Source organism: Thamnophis sirtalis, unplaced genomic scaffold, assembly GCF_051295495.1.
Source record: "Thamnophis sirtalis isolate CommonGarterSnake01/CBP01778 unplaced genomic scaffold, rThaSir2_p1.2 scaffold_12, whole genome shotgun sequence".
Classification (NCBI taxonomy): Eukaryota; Metazoa; Chordata; class Lepidosauria; order Squamata; family Natricidae; genus Thamnophis; species Thamnophis sirtalis.
Genome location: NW_028261392.1, coordinates 39,434,585 through 39,446,857, shown reverse-complemented (window position 1 = coordinate 39,446,857; position 12,273 = coordinate 39,434,585). Strand labels below are relative to the sequence as shown.

Below are 12,273 nucleotides of genomic sequence, written 5' to 3'. Positions count from 1 at the left end.
AATTACATCAGTTCCTCTTGTCAACAATGCCCAAAGAAAAAAAAGATAGAAACCCATTATAGCTCTTCTGCTCTCCATACACCTCTTTCTTCTACCACCCTCCAACTTTCTATCTTCCCTCCATCATCCTTTTCTACTCTACTTCCCCTCCCTTTCTACTACTCCTCTCTCAACAATCCACTCCTCCTTATCCTTCTCATCTTCCCCCCTTACCCTCTCTCCTATCCTTCTCTTCCCATCCTTCTTCTTTCCCGCTCCTCCTCTCCTTGGTGTATTTCCGCTACATGTCAATATGTTTAGCCTATCCTATTTTTAAAGAAAAAGTAGTAATAATAGTAGTAATGAAAATATAGAATAAAGAAAAAAAACAGTATACATATGGAGTCAAATTACATTGAAATCTAACACATATCATCTAACCTGATATATTCCTCCCCCCCACCCTCCCCCCCAACCCCCCACAACCTACTCCCCCCGACTTCCCAGAACCCGTACACGGTATAGATTTTTAACAAACACAGTCTAAGATATATTGAAAAAAAAGAATAAGAAATTAATAACATCTTTACATTGAACTTAGCTCCTCCTTGCTAAACTAACTTTAAACAATTTAAATCATTCCTGATCTTAAGCATAGGCTATCTGGAATTTCTTGGTCCCGTATTTATTTTTTATATAATCAATCCATTTTTTCCAGTCTCGTTTATAGCGCTCATTTGAGTGGTGAATGCTGAATTATTTTTGAATGCCAGAAATAAGGAATGCTTAAAAGGTAGAATATTACCAATCGTGCTTATTACTTCCAGCTATTGAAGAGTGAGAGTGAGGTGGCTCAGTGGCTAAGACACTGAATTCGTCCATCAGAAAGGTAGGCAGTTCGGTGGTTTGAATCCTTAGCGCCACATAATGGAGTGAGCTCCCGTTATTTGTCCCAGTTTCTGCCAATCTAGCAGTTCGAAAGCACGTAAAAATGCAAGTAGAAAAATAGGGACCACCTTTTATGGGAAGATAACAGCGTTCTGTGCGCCTTCAGCATTTAGCCATGCTGACCACATGACCACAGAGATGTCTTCAGACAGCACTGGCTCTTCGGCTTTGAAACAGAGATGAGCACTGCCCCCTAGAGTCGGAAATGACTATCACATATGTGCAAGGTGAACCTTTACTTTTATTGAGGAGTGACACAGAGGCAGGGGGCCTTATCTACATGGTCTAGAGGCTCTGATGCTATAATTTCATAATGAATACATAAATGAATACAAACTATTTAAACATCAACTTTCCTTTAAGGAGTTTTTCTCTTTTCTTTTAACTAAGATAGGAGGTAGTCATGCAGAGGGATTGTTTCAAGGTTACTCAATAAGGCTGAAGAATGAAGTTGAGAGCCAGTTTGACACTCTATCAATCAGAATACAGTTGGGAACATCATATACATTTAAATAAATCAATGTAATTCTAGATCACTTTGTAAATGCCAGCACACCATTTTATACCTGAAGAAATTCTACTATTCTTTGACAGACAGTTGAAAAAAAATCTTTCCTGAAATGTAATGAGATCTGGTTGATTAAAAAAGTAAGGTCTGTTTTCTACCTAGCACTAACATGAAATTATAGGAAACAGCAAGCGGTTAAAACATCCTTGCATTCGCAATATGAAAATTTTCAACATACTGTTCGTCATATAGGAAGGTTTCTATCAACTGACCCATGGACCAGGCTTGAGAAAAGACCATTTGAAGTGGGCTATGGGAACCCCATGGAGGCCACAGAAGCGGTTGCAAACAATCCAGCAGCACCAATGTGAACAACCCAGTTGCCATGGAATGGCCTATAGATCCAGATGGCTGCACTGCAGTGGTGGGTTTCAAAAAATTATAGAATCTATTCTATAGGTGTGGCCTGATTTGTGGGAGTAGCTTGGGGATCATGTGACTGGGTAGAAGTGGCTTGGCAGTCATGTGACTGGGTGGGAGTGGCTTGGCGGTCATGTGACTGGGTGGGAGTAGTTTGGCGGTCGTGTAACTGGGTGGGAGTGGCTTGGCAATCATGCGACCAGGTGGGAGTGGCTAGGTGGGTAAGGTCATGTGATTGGATGGGCATGACCAATGTCACTCACATGGAGGGACATCTGGCCTGGCTTCTCCTTGCCCCTCCCCTCCCAGCTAGTCCTTGCCTCATCTTGCATGTTATGGTGGCAGAGGAAGCATTTTCAAAGTCATCTTCCCCTTGATACTAGCCAATAAAATGAGGTTTTGCTGTCAAAAGACCACCTGCTGTACATTTCCAAGTATTGTTTATCACCATTCTCTTGGTAAGACTGAGTGTAGAGATTTATAAAGAATAACAGAGTTGGAAGGGACCTTGAAGGCTTTCTAGTCCAACCCCTGTGGAAGCATGAGATGAGACTCTATACTATTATGGACAAATTTCTTCTTAAAAACCTCCAGTGATGGCATACCCACAATTTCTGAAGGCATCCCATTTCTCTAATTGTTCTGTCAATAAATTTCTCACTTCTAGGTTGGATCTGTTTGATAAGTTTCCATCTCACAGATCTGTCTCATAGTTACTTCCAGTTGAGTCAGGCACCACCTATTCTATACATTTTTTCTTGGCTGTGTAAAATCTTACTTTACTCTCCATTAAATTGCATTTTTAGTGAGGAATGATGTTCTACAGTGGTATTCAGTTTACTACAATGATTTTTGCAAACTGCATTAAAGGCTGAAGAATACACCTCTGCTTATACTGATAAAAATTATTCTTTTTCAACATTAAATCATACAGTAAATCAAATATTTCCAATCCTACAATTGAAAACACATTAGAAAGGCCTTTAGTGGATGTTTTACCATTCTCTCTCTTCTCCTTTAATTAAATCTTTCTTTATTTTTTTTCTTGGGCCTTATTGCAATATTTTAAAATTTTCACAGATCCTTCACAAAGAACCAGTTCTAATTTAACTGGAATACAAAACAATATTTCCCGTCTGGTATACCCTGACTCACGCACACACCCCTCAGCTCCTCAACACTTCTCAGTGTTATGTACAGAAATATGCTTCTCTTTTATTGCTCATTTTCAAATTAACAGGCCAGCGATTTGGGGGAGAGAAGTAGTTTCTCCTTCCTCATTGCACAAGCCTGATAGAGGACAACTACCCCTTCTCTCCCCCTCTCTCTTTTGTTCCACTGCAGCATCTGGAAAAATGTGTGGCCGGGGATAGGCACCCCCCCCTCCCGGGCCTTTTGGGGAAAAAACACACACACACACACACACACACACATACACACACACACACACACCTGTCTCCAAGGTCCACTGGTGGGTGCCTTAAAGAAAACAGAACTGGGAGTTGCTTCCCAGATGAATCTTCCTTTCTTAAGTAATTTTAGAGTATTGCCACCGTCTTGCAAATTTCCTTCCCTGCTTTATCTTTTCTTTTTCTTGGCAATCTATTGTGGATGGACAAGCAGAGCTCCAAAAGGCATGGGGGCCCAACTTCAACCATTGTTTTTGGCAGCCCAGAGACCATGCAGCTCTCTCCCCTGCCCCCAAAAGAGCCTCCTGTTGGTCTTCCCTCCAGGGAGGGGAGCAAAGGAAGATGGTTGAGGGAATCCCCTCCAGTTCTCTCCACTTCCCTGTCACCGCATTCGTGCATACCTTTTTGGGGTGCTGGGCTTTTTGGCCCTTTTCTCTGAGAAGAGGAAGTGCTCCGGTCCAGCTACACCCAAGCTGGTGAAGCTCCTGTGCAATCGGAGCAACTGCATGGCTCACCTGCACTGGCTGTCTCCCTGGTGACGACGGGCGGTTGTGGGCACTCCACCAGATCGGGTGCAATCGGACCAGAGCACTTTCTCCTCTCAGAAAAGTCTCCTCAATTGAGCCATGGCAGCCTGCCTGTCCCTTTCAGGTACTTCGGCCCCTGGGAGGGAGGGGGCGGGGGGGCATAAAGGGAGCAGCAGCTCCTCTGTGAATGGAGGGGAAAAGTTTGGCTTCTCTCTGCCATTTAAGGGCTGCAGCAGGAGAATCCCAACTTTTTTCCTCTCCCTCCATTCAGAACAGAGCTGCTGCAGCCTCTTCATGTGTTGCCCAGTTATTGGGCCAGCCTGCTCTGCCCTGTAGTATTCGGGTGGAGGAGTCCTCTGTTTTTTTTGGGGGGGGGAGAGAATTTGGTTGCAAAAATGCCAAGGGAAGGGTGTTATGTTCTGCGCAGCCGCCAAAACAAGGAGTTTAAGCGGGAAGCGATTCGACATCTGATTGGCTGATCGTTTGACAGCTCCTGCATAAATAGGGAGCTGTCCAACGAGCAGCAGCGGCATTCCTGTTCTAAGCCGGTTCTGAACTGTTAGCTTGTTCTTTTAAGGGAATAAACTTGTTAGCCTTTATTCCTGTCTCCGCCTCAGTCATTCCTGGCTACCCACAGGTCCTTGGTACACACCACTGGCGACGAGGGTGGGATTGCCAAACTGAGGTGCGAGAAGCTGAAGTCACTTACTGCTGAAGTCGCTCGCTGAGTCACTAGAACCGCGCTTAAGTTTCCCGCGACGAGACGTCGTGGCTCTGACAGGAATGGCCACGTTGAATTTCGCGCCATTCAACTATGGCTCTGAGACATGGGAGTCCTACACGGCTCGGTTCGAGTGTTTTTTGGTCGCACACGACCTCACCGAGCTGACGGACGAGCGGAAATGCGCGTTTTTCCTGTCCGTCTGTGGCAAAGATGTTTTTCATACTGCCAGGGCTCTTACAGCTCCGGAACCTATTAAGGCCATCCCCTGGCCCGTGCTGCTGGCGAAGCTGACAAGCCATTATGCCCCATCGCCGTCCAAGATAGCCCGCAGGCACGCCTTTCATCAGCGGAGCCAAGCTGAGGGGGAGTCCGTCAGCGCTTACGTTGCTGCCTTACGCTCAGCCGCCCTGCACTGTGAGTTCCGAGACCTCGATGAAGCTCTCCTCGACCGCCTAGTGTGTGGCATCCGAGACCTCAAGCTTCAAAAGCGGTTACTGACAAAAACAGATCTTTCGTTTCAAACCGCCCTTGACGAAGTTCGGGCGTCCGAGATGGCTGAGGCTTCCCTAGCTACCATCGCGAAGGCCCGGTCTGCCCCTTCCACGCAGGCTGCCAACGCTTTTAACACTGTGGCCGGTTCACCTGACTCAGAAAGTGAAGATTCCGATGCGGACACCCAGGATGAGGACATTAACCGCCTTGAGGAGGCGAACAGAAAGAGCTGGCATCGGCGAAAGGGCAACTCTAAATCTGCATGTAGTGGGTGCGGAGGCAATCACGAAAGAGCTGAGTGCAGATTCAGACAAGCCCTCTGCCAGCGGTGTGGACGAAAGGGCCACATCGCTCGGGTGTGCCGAGCAGCGCAGCCCATGTCCTCTCCAGAGTCCCAAGCCGAGCGGTCTCGGCCATCTCGAACCAAGAAAGCTAGAACGGACTGCCATGCAATCCTACGAAATTCTAATCACGACCTCTCTTGCCACCTGCTGCAAAAGAAGATCCAACTATCTGTGACGATAGAAGGGAAGCCCTGTGAGATGGAGCTCGACACCGGTTCCGCAACGTCCATAGTGTCTTGGAGCACCATCAAACGTCTCTTGCCTCAGCTGTCCAAACGCCAATTACAAGACTGTCATTTAACATTAAGGGACTATCAGGGCAACCTGATTCCAGTAATTGGCACCCGGAAAGTCAGAGTGCAGTTCAAGGGGTTTGACGGCCGGCTACCCCTCATCATAGTCGAGGGACGACTGCCCAGCCTTCTAGGTCTCGACTGGTTCCAGTCCCTAGGTATGCAAGTCAGCGGAATCCACCACCTCGGCGCAACTGCACTCGACTGCTTAGTCAACGAGTTTCCAGCTGTCTTCGATGGCACTTTAGGCAAATACACAGGAACGCCTGTGTCTTTCAACCTCGACCCATCAGTGCAGCCGGTGCGAATGAAGCCACGCCGAGTTCCAATTGCACTCAAGCCGAAGGTGGACGCCGAGCTGGACAAACTCGTAGCTCAGGGCGTCCTCGAGCCAGTGGATCATGCACGATGGGAAACACCCATCGTGCTGCCAATTAAGCCGGACGGCAGTGTGAGGATCTGCGCAGACTACCGCTGCTCGATCAACCGTGCCCTGCCTTCAAATGCGTACCCAGTGCCAGTGGTCCAGCACCTCCTACACACTCTGGGCGAGGGGTCAATTTTTGCGAAACTCGACCTTGCACAGGCGTACCAACAACTGGTCGTGGACGACGAAGCAGCTGAGGCACAGACAATCATCACGCACCGGGGTGCATTCCGTTGCCGCAGATTGCAGTTTGGGGTGAGCATCGCCCCTGGACTTTTTCAAAGCTTGATGGAGCGCTTGCTCCAAGGACTCCAAGGCGTCGTCCCCTATTTTGACGACGTCCTTGTGTCAGCCACCTCCATGGATGAACTCATGGCCCGTTTGCGCATGGTTCTCCAAAAATTCCAAAACATGGGCCTGAAGGTTAAGAGAGACAAATGCCAGGTTGCGGTGTCCCAGATAGAGTTCCTGGGGTTCCTCATTGATGGCAATGGAATCCATCCCACTGCGGCCAAGACCAAAGCCATCCTTGAGGCCCCTGCTCCTACTAATAGAGCTGAATTACAGGCCTTTTTAGGCCTACTCAATTTCTATGCGGTCTTCCTGCCGCATAAAGCCTCTGTCGCAGAGCCACTCCACCGTCTCCTTGACTCGGGGGCTGCCTGGGTCTGGGGCCGGCGGGAGGCTTCCGCATTCAGGGCTGTGAAACATCTCCTGATCTCCAACAACGTCCTTGTTCAATACAGCGAGCACTTGCCTTTAGTGCTCGCCTGCGACGCTTCACCCTACGGGGTGGGCGCCGTCCTGTCACACCAGTTGCCTAGTGGAGCAGAGGTGCCGGTTGCCTATTTTTCCCGCACTCTCTCTGTTTCTGAGCGCAACTACGCACAAATTGATAAAGAGGCCCTCGCTATTGTGGCCGGGGTGCGGCGTTTCCATCATTATTTGTACGGCTGCCCCTTCCAAATTGTCACTGACCACAAGCCTTTACTGGGGTTGCTTGCCGGCGACCGCCCGGCCCCGCAGGTGCTGTCTCCCCGAATGACACGATGGTCTGTGTTCCTCGCCTCCTACGACTATCTGCTACTGCACCGACCAGGGAAACAGATCGCTCACGCCGATGCCCTCAGCCGTTGCCCTTTGCCAGACGCTCCTGAAGACCCTACTGCTGCCGCCCCCGTATTCCTCATTGACGACCTCAACCTTCCAATTTCTGCCGCCGACATCGCCCGGTCGTCCGCAAGGGATCAGGTAATATCCCGGGCACTAGATTGGGTTAGGCGAGGGTGGCCCAAGGACCCCGTAGATCCTGTTTTCCGTCCTTTCAAATCACGGCTGGTGGAACTCTCCGTTCAGCGCGGCTGTTTGCTGTGGGGCCACCGCGTCGTGGTGCCGGCCTCACTGAGGACTACCGTCCTGCAACAGCTTCACCTTGCACACCCCGGCATTGTCCGAATGAAAGCCCTGGGCAGAAGTTATGTCTGGTGGCCCAAGCTGGACCAGGACATAGCCGCCCATGTTGCCGGGTGCCCAAAATGCCAGCCGAATCAGGCGGCGGCCAGCGTACTTGCAAGACTACGCTTGCGCGAACTTAGAGGGGAGGGGTGTTATGTTCTGCGCAGCCGCCAAAACAAGGAGTTTAAGCGGGAAGCGATTCGACATCTGATTGGCTGATCGTTTGACAGCTCCTGCATAAATAGGGAGCTGTCCAACGAGCAGCAGCGGCATTCCTGTTCTAAGCCGGTTCTGAACTGTTAGCTTGTTCTTTTAAGGGAATAAACTTGTTAGCCTTTATTCCTGTCTCCGCCTCAGTCATTCCTGGCTACCCACAGGTCCTTGGTACACACCAAAGGGGAGCCTTGGAGGGCCTGTTCCCCCTTCTCTTTTTCTTCTCAGCCCTGCAAATCTAGAAATCTCCCCCCTCCAAGCAGCAACATGCCGGGGGGGGGGGGGGCTGGCAGGAGAAGATAATTGGACAAGTGAAGTTGAAAACTAGGAAAGATGGAGGGGTCCCAATTGTGCAGCAAGAGGAGTTTCTGCAAAAGGGAGGGGAAAGGGGAGGGAGCCGCTCAGCTTCCAAAGACCTTTTGCTTGCAGGCAGGGATACTGGCCGGCACTCGCTTCACTTACTGCTCGCCACCGATGCACCTTCGGTTGGGCCGGCTACAGCCCTGCCAGCTGGGCGGGCAAAGGAAGTGGGTGGGCGGGGCAAGCATGGTGCAGACAGGCAGGGTGAGAGTGAGAGAGAGAGCAGCAGCAGGGCAGGCAGGGGGAGTGAGGGGAGGCAGGCCAGGGGAGGGAACATTCTAGTACGTGGCCTCCGGAGGACCCGGTACGCAAATACATGCCAGATTTCTGGATCTGGTTCTTGCGTACCGGACCATACCCCCTGAAACCCACCTTTGCTGCACTGAAAGGAGAGCCTTGAGTTGGCATGTTCTGTCCAAAAGAAGACAGCTTTAGATTAGGTCAGTTTCTTTAACATAACTGCTTGATTACTGTATTTGAGCTGAATATAGAAATCCATCTTCTTCAAGGCAGACATTTTGTTCATGTCATCATGACAATTACACAACATTTTGGTTTGATTAACATATTAGTTGGAGGCTTCACTAAGCTGTGAAATATCAGGAATATCTCACATAAGAGGTTTTGATTTCCATCTCTGTTTCCTAGTCAGCCTTAGGGAAATTTTTATATCTCAGCCTTATTTATATCACAAAGTCTAGCCAGTGACATTATAGTATAAGCTTTTATGAATTAAAACATATTATTTAATTCTGAGATGCTAAAAGTATGAAGTGAGATGCAATTGAATGATAAATTATATGCCTTACCTCTTACAGATCTTGGGTTTACCATCAAAATGGTACCATCTAAATGTTTACTATCTAAAATAGTTCCATAATACTAAAGAGATTCTTGTCTTTGAAGGTCTGTCAACAAAGTATACAAACTTAGGATAAATAGAATAAAAGCTTATTATGCAATCAATTCATTAAGCTTTAAAGTACCATGCAAGAATCAGTTATCTTTCTTATCTCTATTTCTATCTGTATCTTCTGTATGTGTGTGTTTGTGTGTGCATGCACACATTTTTCAGAGTACATAATAGAAAGGTCAAACATTTTCCGGTCACTGTTTGTACTTGACCTTAATAAAAATGCTAAAGGTGATGTTTACAATGTTATTCTAAAACAACCTCAAAAAACTCACCTTGTTTACACTTCTTATATTCTTTTGTAAAGGAGATTAAATGTAGATGTTTCAAAATTACTGTTACATTTCCATTGAATCTTTCTGACAATTGCATACAAACTAGATCTGACTTATGAGGGATAATTTCTTTTGATGAAAATTTATGCAAATCATCCATTTGAGGCTGTTGCATAAAACAAAATGCCCCCCTTCTTAAAAGTGAAGCAGACACATTGCTTAATTTGCACTGCCCCTTTGGCTATCAGAACTGGAAAATATGCAGCTCAATTTGAGCCACTATAGTTTACTGTTAAGAGCAAAGGGATCAAAGCTGCTTCAGCAGGAAAGTGCAAATTTAATCCTTTGTCCTCTGATGCACATTCAGACTATCTCTGGTTTACATATTTCTCATATTGTTGCAAATATAATTATTTTAAAACACATATTGTTTCTCATTGTCAAAGAGAATGTGAAAGAATTTCCAGATTCATAAGCACATATTTTTTGCATATACTGAAGACATTTTTTTATTATTTCATCTTGAGCTAGTTAAATTATTTAAATAACAATGCCATTACTGCCGGGTATTAAACCATTTAATGAAGGATGTTATTTATGCCATCATATAAATTTGATTAAAAAATGAATAAATTTTCTGAAAGCTCCTCTGACCTTTCAAGAACTACGGGATTCTATAAGGCAGTTTCAAGATACTAAAGTTTTTGTTCTGGAATGTTAGAATTTTATCCCCCCCCCCGAATTTTCAGAACTATGACCATTCACCATTCTCAAAAGATTCATTACTTGCAAATGTTTTGTACCAATCTTTTGAAATGGTAGGCCAGATTTTTCAGAATGGATATCCATTCAGAATGGAAATCAATTCTGAAAATTCTGGTCTACCATTTCAAAAGATTGGTACAAAACATTTGCAAGTAATGAATCTTTTGAGAATGGCGAATGGTCATAGTTTTATCAGGTGTATATAAAACTGATTTTAAAATGAGATAAATATCCTAAACTTTTTACTAGTGATAGATCTATTTCATTAATTGGTGTGAATACTAAGGTCTTAATTTTATACTGACTGGATGGTTTCAGAAGGTCTTACCACATATAGTTCCAGTTGGGGTTTATCAAAAATCATCAAACATGAGGGAACTTATGTTTATTGATATATTGGATATAGCCCAGAAAGAGTAGGCTGTAATGGACAAGCTATACTAGTAGCTTTAGATACAAAAAGAATCCTTTAATATAGCTTGGATTAAATTTCTTTGAGTTCTAATATTTCGGAATGCATATACTCTAAAATATATCTAAAATGTGAAATAAATTTGATAAAACGTTTAGAGAATATTTAATTAGAAATAAAGAGGTTAGCTTAAAATTCCCTTAAGCTTGTGTGGTAAAATTAATGATATTAAAGTGAATACTGTACTTTCTTTGATTTATATTCTTATCTTCTATCTTTCTTCTATCTATCTCTATATAAAAGGATGTATGTATGTATGTATGTATGTATGTATGTATGTATGTATGTATGTATGTATGTATGTATCAGGGGTGGGTTTCAAAAATTGTTCGAACCTACTCTGTGGGTGTGGCCTCCTTTGTGGGAGTGGCTTGCCACCCATGTGACCGGATGGGAGTTGTCTGCCACCCATGTGACCTGGTGGGAGTGGCCAAGACGATGTTATTACTAGATATTACTAATTACTAGATATTATTAATATTACTAGATCATTATTAATGCATAGATAACTGTGGGACATTACACACCCACCCACACCCACAAACTATGACAGTGCTAGGAAAACACCCAAAAAATAAAATCCCCCCCCCCAAAAAAAAGACTGCCAATGAAACCAGTTTTTTTTTCCTAAGCCTAAGAACAGGAAAGACAAAGTCACTGGAATAAAAACCATCAAGGCAATGTGGAAAATTATAAATGACAGGCACTCACAGAACCATCAACCACCTCAGAATTACCTAAACAAGTAAGGTGACCAGATTTTCAGATTGGTAAAGAGGGACACCATTTACCGGGGGGGGGGGAGCTAGGCCGCGGCGGTTACTGCCAGCCCGCGACCTCGCTAGGGACGTCTGGTCACCTTAATTATATACATCCTCTCTCTCTCTATCCATCCATCCGTCTGTCTGTCTATCTGCCTGCCTATCCAGTTATGGTATCCCTCTCCCTCTTTCCCCCTCTCTTTCTCCATCCATCTATCTGCTTGCCTACCTATCTCTCTCTCTTTCTCTCTATCCATCCGTCTATCTGCCTGCCTATCTGTCTATCTAGTTATGGTCTCTCTCTCTCTCTCCCTCTCCCTCCCTCATCTCATTATCATCTATCTCAGTGTTTCTCCACCTTTTTATAAAAATATTTTTTTTATTTTTTTTTGTTACATAGACGACACATACCCACAACAATAAAAACAAAACAAAACAAAAAGAAAAAAACCCATCATCACATATAGCATGTCGTTTGGTTACAAGTGTTTTAACATTTATCATTCTTATACATTTATTATTTCATTTAATAGGTTATAATATACAGTTTGGGTTGCTTTGTTTACCATCCCTTCCTCCTGTTATAACACCACCTTATTTTCCCTTTCTTTTCTCCCTTCCTCCCTTCTCTACTTTCTTCCTTCCTGCTCTCCTTTCCCTTCCTTCTTCCTGTACCTTTCTCCTACTCCTGCTCTTCCTCTTCCCCTTTCTACCCTCTCTCCCCCTCTTTCTCTCCTTTCCATCCTCCTCTCCTTACCTCTTTCTTCTTTCCCCCATCTTCCTTTCATTCTCTCCTCCTTTCTCCCTTTCTCCCAACTCCCTTTCTGGGAGTTGAAGTCCACACACTTTCAAGTCTCCAAGGTGGAGAAAGACTGATCTATCTAATTAATATAATTATTTCTCCCTCTCTTTTTCACTCTCTCTCCAGCGCACACACGCAAATGCATAGGGCAGCCCACCTCACACACAGGTAACTCCAGGCGGCTTA

The 12,273-nt window shown here is 45.4% G+C and overlaps 1 long non-coding RNA gene across 2 annotated transcripts in view; it reads left to right on the top strand.

The window, feature by feature from the left end:
* Window positions 1-8,403: 8,403 nt before the first annotated feature.
* Window positions 8,404-12,273, top strand: part of LOC148043304 (uncharacterized) — a 41,769-nt gene continuing 37,899 nt past the window's right edge. For both annotated transcript variants that reach the window (XR_015698180.1, XR_015698179.1), the window contains exon 1: window positions 8,404-8,539. This is a non-coding gene — a long non-coding RNA (uncharacterized LOC148043304). The remainder of the gene's footprint in view (window positions 8,540-12,273) is intronic.